This window comes from Anabrus simplex, chromosome 1 (genome assembly GCF_040414725.1).
Source record: "Anabrus simplex isolate iqAnaSimp1 chromosome 1, ASM4041472v1, whole genome shotgun sequence".
NCBI classification, from domain to species: Eukaryota; Metazoa; Arthropoda; class Insecta; order Orthoptera; family Tettigoniidae; genus Anabrus; species Anabrus simplex.
The window spans coordinates 1,789,514,227-1,789,526,493 of NC_090265.1; positions in this window are offsets into that span (position 1 = coordinate 1,789,514,227).

Below are 12,267 nucleotides of genomic sequence, written 5' to 3' on the forward strand. Positions count from 1 at the left end.
CCGTTACCATACGATTGGTTCACGTAACCATTTATTTACTTATTTATTTTTATTTATTTTTTATTTTTTATTTATTTATTTATTTATTTATTTATTTATTTATTTATTTATTTATTTATTTATTTATTTATTTATTTATTTATTTATTTATTTATTTATTTATTTATTTATTTATTTATTTATTTATTTATTTGCACATATTTGGTGAACCACAGCATTTGTAAGTAATGGGGGATTTTATATTCGGTCCATAATTATTGGAAAATGAAATGGCGTATGGCTTTTAGTGCCAGGAGTGTCCGAGGACATGTTCGGCTCGCCAGGTGCAGGTCTTTCGATTTGACACCCGTAGGTGACCTGCGCGTCGTGATGAGGATGCAATGATGATGAAGACGACACATACACCCAGCCCTAGTGCCAGTGAAATTAACCAATGATGGTTAAAATTCCCGACCCTGCCGGGAATCGAACCCGAGACCCCTGTGACCAAAGGCCAGCACGCTAACCATTTAGCTATGGAGCCGGACATAATTATTGGAAATGAACACCCTCCGGCTGTTGGAGAATTCAATAACAAACTGAACGCTGTGATAAATCTGAAAAAAATACATTAATTACACACGTTGCAATAGTTGTATTCTAATTAAAAATATGTCTCTGTGTCTATTTCAGAGCATGCATATAATGACATTGACAGTATTTATGATGTGCACAGCGCATCATGAATCCAGACTGTTGCGGTGCGTAATGAGATCCATAAATAGTCTAGCATTATTAATGCTTCCTGTAGATCATGAATAATGGGCATGGAATGGTAACATTCATGTCACGAATTCAATATACAGACTAGGAGTACCTCAAGGCTAGAGCAGGGCTCGTGAGGGTGCATCTAAATGACGGACGTTCACCATTAATGACGTCACACTACCTGAAGCACGTAACATTGCTGGATTATCGGTGGCAGATAAGAGTGATGAATTGTTAATATAGCAAGTTCATTTGGCTTAATCGGTAAACACAATATATTGAGGGGAGTCATCACTGAAATTCTGAACTTCTACAAGTTATCACTTATCAGAACCAAGTTCAAAGCACAAGGACACAATAAGATATAGCCCCACACAAAATTTGAACTTGTCTGGTTGCAAAGTTATTGACAAATCATTTTTACTTTTATATGTTGCATGGAAAATGCCCCTTGCGGCAAATCTTTCGTTTCAGCCATAGATTTACTGGTATGTGAAAGAAATCTTGTGGGAAAAATTACGGCACCTCGGCATCTGCGAAAACCGTAAAAAGTAGTTATTTTGATGTAAAACCAATAACATTATTATTAATATAGAATTTCGTGACAGACGCAAAACGAATGCAAGAATAAAGTACCATAGGTCTTCTCTGTAACATTTGAGTTAGCTGGAGTTTGTAACAGCGCTTATTACCCAGCATTTTTCCTCCACTTATAATTTTTGAAGACTCATTTATGAGTAACTGCAAATGGAGAAGGTTTTGCTTGGGACTTAAGTCAAATACTAACACCTTCAACGTGAGGAAGTTTTCAACTCAACTTCAACGTAGCACGCCACTGATCGCGCGATGAGAGAACATCTCACACAGCGCGCACGAACTCATACGAAGGTTTGTTCCGACTCGAGGAGGAGTTGCTTACCCTTCAAATGTGAATCGCCTTACTCAACTCAGCTAGAAGAGAGAACAGTCACCTCCCTTGCATCGCTGAGAAGTAAACTCACAATACAAAATAATGTGACAGAAAACCTCATATAGCGACCACTCGCGGGGTTGATAGGCAAAAATCAAGTTTCATGCTAATTCAGGAGAAATTTCAAGGTAATATTCAGCTGATAATAAAATGCAGAACTAGTCTTAATTTCTGTGCATATTCAAATATTCTGTGAGAATTTCAGGTGAAACCGATTAGAACTGTGGATTGCAAAGAACTGACAAATTTTAAGGTAGAGTAGCAGAAGTTCCCGTTCTTCGTACGGGTTATCAGAAACTAGCTTTAGTTACACATACTCTCGGCGTGAGTGATATTTGTATCACTGGTGTAGTTATGTTTGAAATTTTACTGCCGCTAGATAGTACCACAAATATAAATATTGTTGAATGTACTTGTTTGATCCGACATTTTTTAACTATTACAAATGTGTACCAATTTTGTGTGGCGAATCTCGCTGCTGTAGAATTCTTGAGCTGACGTTGCCATGGTTACGGCTGGACGTTTCTCTATCGGATCCCTAGAGCAGAGATAGTGAGGTGCCAATATTTTCACAACGGTTGGTTTTACGGCCTTAAACATGGTTTCCGGGCCGTAGTGCCCACCAAGTTTTGTTCTTTGAGTCAAGGGGCTTAAAATGTACTTTGTGTCGTCCCTGTACGACAAATTCGATATTTTTATTATTTATTATTTTAATATCTCCCCCTCGACGCCGCCTATAATTATTGCTTTGAAAATTTTGTAGTAGCCTAAGTTACTCCTTATACCATCAGCTACCTGCCAGTGAAAGTCCCACGAAAATCGGTTCAACCGTTTCGGAGATTAGCCGCAACAAACAGACAGACAGGCAGACAGACAGACAGACAGACAGACAGACAGACAAAACTTATAAAAATTGGTTTTTAGTTATAAGTACCGGATATACTAAAATATAAACTTAGTAAAATGATGTTATTTTGACATTAAAACAGACACTTCAATTTTATTTATTTTTATATGTAAAAGCAATTGAGAACTTGTAGGAGCATACTTGCTTCAAAACTGCCCTCGACTGTAAATTACTTCTTCAGGTGTTTTCTTCCTCTGCGCACAGCGCAGGCTTACTACAAGATATTGAAATGGTAGTCATTTGGCATTTAAATGTTTAAAATAGCGTTAGGAAAAAAGGGATATCGGAATTTGAAAGAGGAAGAATTCGGGGATTTTTAAGGTTAAAACAGAAAATTCAATTCGTTGGTCGAAAACATTTCAGTCAGGACAAAATGAATGAATGTCAGTTCATAATGTCTGTCCTCCGAGCTGTGAGTTAGGTAATATATGGATAACGCAGCTGATTTAAAAATGGTTAGACGTTGTTGGTGTATTTCCTTTATAAGTTGCTTGTTTTTTTTACGTCGCACCGACATAGATAGGTTTGATGGCGGCGATGGGACAGGAAAGTACTAGGAGTGGGAATGAAGCGGCCGTGGTCTTAATTAAGGTACAGCCTGACATGAAAATGGGAAACCACGGAAAACTATATCCAGGGCTGCCGGCAGTGGGGTTCGAACCCACTATCTTCCGAATACTGGACACTGGCCGCACTTCATTTGGCAGCTATCCAGCTCGGTATTGTTTGTGTATGGGATTTATTTAAATGCAAACCAGTACCATCATAGCACAGTATAATTTTAGAGATAAACAAACAGCGAGCGTTTTAATGAGGAATTTTAGATCCAGATTACTATATTTACGTACATAAAAGGTCGGAAATTAAATCAATTAAAAGACACACTCATTACAAATATTTTAAGACATGGAGACTTATGTGGCAAAAGTGATCATGTACAGGACAACAAATAAAAAAGAACGAACCGGAGCACATAGAGTCCATTGCAGGCATTGGATCGCCAAGAAGATTGCTCACTAGGAAAACCCTTCACTGAGCTCCAAAATGAGCCACAGAGGCTGAAGAACCTTCGGATATGAATGAGGTGAAGTAATGGCATTTAATAATAATAGTGAGAATAATAATAATAATCGCTTCTGTGGTGTAGTAGTTAGTATGATAGCTGCCACGCTCGGAGTCCAGGGTTGCACTTCCGGCTCTGCCACAAAATTTGAAAAGTGGCACGAGGGCTGGAATTGGGATCGCTCAGCCCCGGGAGGTCAATTGAGTCGAGGGTTCGATTCCCACCTCAGCCATTCTCGAAGTGGTTTCCCTAATCTCCCCCAGCAATGAATACGACCTCTACCGCCTCAAGGTCAGCTTCCTGGAGCGTGAGACTTATGGGCCCGGGTATACAACTGGGGAGGAGGACCAATGCCTTATCCAGGCGGCCTTAGATGCTATGCTGAACAGGGACCTTGATAGAGATGGGAAGATTGGAAGGTATCGGCAGGCAACGGGGAAGGAAGCGGCTTCGGCCTCAAGTTAGTCACCATCCGGGATTTTCATGGAGGAGAAGTGGCAAACCATGGAAATCCACTTCCAGGGTGGCTGAGGTGGGAATCGAACCCACCTCTACTCAGTTGACCTCCCGAGGCTGAGCGAACCGCGTTCCAGCCCTCGTACCACTTTTCAAGTTTCGTGGCTTAGCCGTGAATCGAACCCGAGCCTCCGGGAGTGGCAGCTAATCACAGTAAGCACAACACTTCAGAGACGAGCTCCTACTATCGTATATCACATCATTGATTTTATCTCACTAATCTCTGATGAGGTTGACGTCAGGAAGGGCATAGGGTATGAAAACTTGCTCATCTCACTTCACCCCCGACCCGGACAAGTTAGGAATTTCTTGAGCTTAAATTACCTCAGACAAAATGATTGTAAATCAATAGCAAATGTTTTGTGTTGGTTTTAATGCGAAACCCAGTAAACAATTTGATTCTATTTCGGCTCACAGACGTCCACCAGAGTAGAACCAAGAAGTACAATTGAAAACGGATGGAGCAAAGTGTTAATAATTGAGTGGCTCCAGGAAACAGTGGGAGATGTGTTCAGGCTGTCGGGAAAATGAAGAGTAATGTCGGGGAGAAGGAAGGTTGCTTCAAGAAGGGATTTGAAGATGCATGTATAACAGACAGGTTGAGTAGGCTAGTCATACATTTACTTTTGTCAAGATCTCGGAATGGAATTCATATAAGAATGATTAAATTTGAGAGCCGTGTTGTCATAGTATTTATTGGCGTACTAAATATCAACTACTGAAGCCACAATTCAAACTTTCTAACGTGTAAAGTGGATGATACAACGTTGAAGAAATGTAAAACAGCACTGACGCCAATAAACAAGAGAACGTTAACTAACTTTCTCCCATTGCACTACGATCTTGATGGGAAATTTTCACCTTCCAGTACCGTTCGATCCGTGAAAGAAATATTTTTCAGCAAAAGTTTCCACATAGACTAACATTTCGACTCGCTCAGAATGTGTGACCCAACCGATCCCCTCTCTCGCTGAGGTAAAGAAGCACCACTCCGCGGAACAGTATGCTAGTTTATAACATGAAGAAGGAATGAATCTCCTCTCCGCTCTTCAATAGGAATGATGGACATGCTCGCCCTTGATTCAAGTCATTTGATAGAATCTGTGGATGTTCTTGTAGAGCGAAACATGTCATTCATTTCAAAGTGGTATGTATTTTCTACAGGACGTTATAGTGTTATAAATTTTATTGAAATTGTTTCTTTGACAGACTGGAAAGAATTTAAGTTACATTTATATATATAACACATTTTCAGGAAGGAAATGGGTATAAATTTTAACAATGTTATTTGCGATCAAATAAAGTTTGAATATAACCCTCGCAATCTCTGACTCAAGATATTGTTCTAATCTTCTGTATCGTACTGGCTGTCAGTCAAAGTCTTCTCGTTTACTTACTCTGAAAATGAACATCCACAGCCTGTTTTGAGTAATTTGACCGGATCAGGAATGGAATGAATGAAGCTCCATCTAGCGGCGAGGATAGGAATTGTGCCATCTGCCGAAGCCTGTCGCGCTCCTCTGGGGCAATGATTAATGAATGACATATGAAATGATATTGGAGAATGTTGCTGGAATGATATATGACAGGGAAAACCGGAGTACTCCGAGAAAAACCTGTCCCACCTCCACTTTGTCCAGCACAAATTTCACATGGAGTGACCGGGATTTGAACCACGGAACCCTGCGGTGAGAGACCGGCGCGCTGCCGCCTGAGCCACGGAGGATACCGTGTAGTTACTCTAATGTCCCTAACTGATTCCAGTCATGCATTTGGGAGCGTATGTCATGATATGCTTGTTATGAAGCTCAGAAACCTCAACACGGCCAATGGCACGATGCAGTGGTTTAATAATTATTTTATGAATTTGAACCGAGCTGAGTGGCCACGCGGGTTGACCTGGAGCCAGGCGCTTCCTGCCGGAGACGACCGAATTCAAACCTCAGCGTCGGCTGTTCTGAGAATGATATTCTGTTATTCCTCATACTCAATTTCACGCAAATTCATACGCTACAGCCAATTCCTTCCACTTCCTTAGCATGTATATTTATTAGCTACTCAAACGTGGTTCGCGCCAGAAAGGGCATCGGGCAGTGGAAATATCTCACCTCACTCACGACCCCGTATTGAAACGGTTCTAATCCCGTTACAAGATAATATGTGCATTATTATTATTATTATTATTATTATTATTATTATTATTGTTACCGTGTTTTGTGGTAGTTAGGCATGAAAGAAGGTGCTGGGTGGTGAATAGGTCTCAAGCTACTAAAGTGAAATTAATTTTAAAATTTAACAAGGTTATTTTTTTTTCAAAATTAGGTAACAACAAATAGAACAGGTACTTAGTAGCCGAAACACGATTGAAAAATACATTCACTTAGGTACCCCATTTGGGGCTTCAAAAGTCAGAAACATAATTCTTGAGCAATGAGCCCAACCTTACAATAAACACCATACAACAAAGGGGCCGAAAACCCCCAAACATGCCAGAAACATTTGCTTCCAATTACACCCAAAAGCCTCCTTGAGGCAGAAACACAATTTTCAAGAAAGGGCAACTTCCCCCTAAAATACAAGCCTATCATAGGCCACTCCGAACTCCACCTTTAAGCTGTCCTCAAAGGACATATACACAGGGGTAAAATACCCAACCTACTGAGGTCTGTTAAATGACAAGAAGGTTAATACATGACCTCTAAAATACAATTTGAGAGGAGGCGAACTTGCACTCCTAATACACTTTGCTTAAGACCTACTTGGCACTAGGCCGTTAATACAAGGGCTAATCCCATACTACAGAGGTGACTTAATAGCAATTTACATTACATTACGGAAGAATTGGTTGAGAAAAAATAAGTTCACCTCAAGACGATGTGAGTGGGAGCTCGAGAGGGTTAAGCACTCTCTATCCCGATATGTCGTTTCAAAAGAGAATATATGAAAAGAGTAGTTACATTTTAGGAAAAGGTTACATGGTTGAACGCTTAGAACCCGCCCCGAAAGTTAAACTGCTGAGCTAGCAAAGAAAGAAGTTATTAATCGGCCATTACCTTGTTGTTGACCGCTGCCGAAGAAAGAGGCGCTTCCCGCCCCCTGCTATGTACTTAACACACTGAAAGATGGAACAGAAGTGGCGCAGAGACCCAAAAATCAGCAGTTTATATCCTCTCGTGGAAGGTTCTAGGCGTTAGGGGAATGAAAACACCCGCCCACAATTATTTTATTGGCTAGGTTACAGAAACATATCCAAGTTGGGGGGAAATACATCGGATTGGTCGGAAATTACTAAAAGAAATTCGGAATTGGATAAATCTAAAACAAGGGGAAAAAGAGGGGTATACAGCCAACTTGAACAATAACAGAAAGAAATTTAACAAGAAACAAACATTTGAAATAAAAATTTCTCCAACAAAATAGTTCTTTGACTGCGCACTAGGGTGCACTATTGTTGATCTTCAGTAGTGTCCTCTAGGAGAGAAAGTTTACACTTCTTACTTCAGGCGAAACAAAAACACATCAAAAATGACACAGTTCAAAAACTCAAAATTTTCCACGTGGTGACATCTTCTGAGAAGGTAAAGAATTAACAGCGTAGATAAAGTTCAGCCCTCCTCCAGCAGAGGAGTTTCAACAGGCGCACATTTTAAATTAGCGGCGTGGAGGTGTACCGCCCGGTACAATTATTATTATTATTATTATTATTATTATTATTATTATTATTATTATTATTATTATTATTATTATTATTATTATTATTATTATTATTATGTCCATATCATCATCATCATCATCATCTGTTTACCCTCCAGGTTCGGTTTTTCTCTCGGACTTAGCGAGGGATCCCACCTCTACCGCCTCAAGGGCAGTGTCCTGGAGCTTCAGACTCTTGGTCGGGGGATACAACTGGGGAGTATGACCAGTACCTCGCCCAGGCAGCCTCACCTGCTATGCTGAACAGGGGCCTTGTGGAGGGATGGGAAGATTGGAAAGGATAGGCAAGGAAGGGGGAAGGAAGCGGCCGTGGCCTTAAGAGGTACTATCCCAGCATTCGCCTGGAGGAGAAGTGGGGAAACCACGGAAAACCACTTCCAGGATGGCTGAGGTGGGAATCGAACCCACCTCTACTCAGTTGACCTCCCGAGGCTGAGTGGACCCCGTTCCAGCCCTCGTACCACTTTTCAAATTTCGTGGCAGAGCCGGGAGTCGAACCCGGACCTCCGGGGTGGCAGCTAATCACGCTAACCACTACACCACAGAGGCGGCATGTCCATATTATTATTATTATTATTATTATTATATCTGTGAGATTACTATTATTTTGTTATAATTCTTATTCAATTCAATTTACAATGCTTGTCGCTTGCAGGATTGTACTTAGATGTATGCATATATACGTGTGTGTAAAATAACACTCAATACATGTACAGTGAGAGTTTCGATGTATCAGATGTGGATGTGACGTCGTTATATTGTTATACTACTGGCGATTCTGCCAAGTCATTGCTATGTCGTGGCTACGTCATCGTGCTCACGTAGCACTGAGCTCTGTTCCTTTGATTTTCTTAGGGAGCCCCAGGGCATTTCACCATTACATGCAACAGTTTGAGGCGTTGTGGGAGTATGTATATTTATATTTAGCATCCACCTTTCCAAAGGTAGGTTTTAAACGTAAATAACATTTCATGTTCCGGAATGGACTGGCGGTTTATAGGGAACCGAAATGGTGATTTTACTCTTCCACAATATATACACAACAAGACAAACCTGACTGGAAATCGACCAAACGTGATGGAATTCCACCTCTAAACCTTTCTTTCATGTGCATTTTTTCGTCAGGAAGATTAATAAGGGTGTAACGGTTCAAATCCCGTTACAAGATGATATCTGTATTTTTATTATGATTTTATCTGTATTTTATTATTATTATTATTATTATTATTATTATTATTATTATTATTATTATTATTATTATTATTATTATTATTATGTCAGTATTATTATTATGTTATCTGTGATATTGTACTATTATTGTAATTATCCGTTTTATTCAATTTTGCAATTGCCTGTTGCTTGCAAGATTGCACTTAGATGTATACATATATACGTATGTGTAGTATAACACTCAATACCTGTACAGTGAGAATTGTTGTATATATCAGAGATTGGAAGTGACGTTATATTGCTAGACCAGTGGAGATTCTGCCAAGTCATCGCCACTCCATGGCTATGTCATCGTATTTATTTAGCAATGCGCGCACGGAGTTAGTCGCCTGCGGGCTATTTCACCACTGTCTGTAATATCTGTCGCGTAGGTGGGAGCATGTCATTGTTATTTCTGGAGATTACGTAGTTGTGTCAACCAACGTCTATATAAGGTAGCTCCATATTGTAGCGTCAGTCATTACTTATACGGATGCAGTACAGTGAAGTAGTCTACTAGATCAAGAGGCCTTAGATGGCCAGTCAACCAGTGTGAACGAGAGATGGTGAAGACTCAGTGAGCCATTATTGGTCATTGAGAGAGTGAGACCAAATGGTTGGTCCGTCACTTAGTGGAAGACGCGGACGCAAGGCTTACCAAGGAGTCAGAGAGGGCAACCCTGGACCTGCCAAGAGGTCATACCATATTGACTTACAAAGAAGTCAGATGATATGGAGAAGAAGCAGTCTCAAGGATGTATCACCACGTTAGGCGTGACACATCTACAGTAAACACCAGAGCAATGGATTACGTCGTAATTACACTCAAAGTGTTAAAGGTACAGTCAAGTGAATCAGTGAGGGAAATATTTCGTATAAATTGTTAAATGTCCGGTCAAGAAGAATTCAAATTCATGCCTAGTTTCTTTCAGTTGCAATGTCATAATTTCATATTCTCATCTGTTTTATCGCAACAAGACACTACTTTTTATATATTATTTAAAGAATATATTTTGTTCTATCAAACGAATTCATAGTTTTATTTTAATGACAGTAAAATATCTTAACCTCAAAATTAATGGGGAAACCAAACGCCAATCTACTTTTCCCAGAACTTATATGGTATGTTGTCAAAAGTAAGCTTATTACCCCACACCCTAGAGATAGTCAAGAGTCTCATTCTATTATTGCTGCACTGAGTGGTAGCTGGCGCCCTTCAAATAACGTATGTGTAAGTAAGCAGGTAACAAGTAAGTGAGAGTACAAGGTCCGACGAGTGTGTATTTTATTTAATGAATATTAATTTTCAGAATTTCCATTCTAAATGTAAATATTCAGATTTTTCAAGTTAAATGCAGTTTTATATATATGTCTGTAAATTTAGTCAGCGACTCAGGAACATGTTTACAGTATTAAGAAACGGGAATGTAATACTACTAATGCTGTGATGTTTGGAACATCACAGTATGTACAAAATTAACGAACTGTGTAAATAACTGGAAAGATGTATATATTTAATTAGTTTTAATTATTATGTTTATATATAGGGTTTTTAGTCATCCATTTCACATTATTACTTCATTTCTTTGTATCACGGCTATAACGTATTCTGAACGAACGACGTCTTGAGTAAAGTATTACAACATCACTCTTATTTATGGCTTGCAGTAAATTTCCAGTCGCCGAAGTCAGGTGACGGGACTCACCATGCTAATTTTAGCCCTTTACCAGGAAAGGATGCCATCAAGCTTGCGAAAGTCCTTACCCCTTCCATAATCTGAAGAGACTGTTAAAGCCTTTTTAACGTCTACTTTTCGTCGTTCGCTAGATGACGCTTTGATTGCCTGGGAAAGTTCAACCTATGTGAACGGACGTTATGGAACAAGATGATGGATATGCAACGATGGGTTGGAGAAGGGATAGTAGATCAGATCTTACTGGATCATGTGATATGGTGTATGGAGGTAGATTTTGGAGCCTATATACATCAACGACAAGAGCTGGAGAGCGTCTATCGGGTAATTCTAACCTATTAAATTACTACATCGGAAGAAGGTTGTACGTCTTGACATCGGAGAATGTCTTAACTGCTGAAGATCTTAACTTAGTTTACTTCGCATCTGAGTAGAGCACTACTCAAAGCTACTCTCATTGGGACCTGATTACCTCAATGACGTGAGTTAAAGTCAACGAGAGGCCGGTTTTTACTGGCACAGGACAGGAGAAATTTTGTTATGTATTTAGTTACGCTACAATTCTGCAATACGAAAGAATATAAGTGTATTATCTCCATGAACGTAACCCAAGGTGGCTTTGCTATTAAAATTAGGACTCATTACAACTTTATGTAAGTAGTACCGTAGGAAGTGTTAAAGTCAGGAAAGTCATTGTTCAATTAGTGAGCTATGCACTAATCAGAAATAGGACTGGTACCCACAACGAGATATGACGACGCCAGCACGAGAGGTCCATAAAACATCAGCTGCTACATAGATCGTGTACAGATAACAGAGTCTACAAATGGTGAGCTAATGGCATCAATTACTGCAAGTCTCCGCGCAACAATTCAGTTTTTTAATTTTATTTCATTTAATTTCTTTTTGCTTCCGTAAATTCACAGTTCGTATACGAGCCGTCATGCTTTTCATCCTAGTGAGTAGTTATTTAATTGGTTTTTGCAGAAATTCTTATTCATCATCATTATCATCTGTTTACCCTCCAGGTTCGGTTTTTCCCTCGGACTCAGCGAGGGATCCCACCTCTACCGCCTCAAGGGCAATGTCCTGGAGCTTCAGACTCTTGGTCGTGGGATACAACTGGGGAGTATGACCAGTACTCGCCCAGGTGACCTCGCCTGCTATGCTGAACAGGGGCCTTGTGGAGGGATGGGAAGATTGGAAGGGATAGGCAAGGAAGTGGGAAGGAAGCGGCCGTGGCCTTAAGTTAGGTACCATCCCGGCATTCGCCTGGAGGAGAAGTGGGAAACCACGGAAAACCACTTCCAGGATGGCTCAGCTGAGTGGACCCCGTTCCAGCCCTCGTACCACTTTTCAAATTTCGTGGCAGAACCAGGAATCGAACCCGGGCCTCCGGGGGTGGCAGCTAATCACGCTAACCACTACACCACAGAGGCGGACAGAA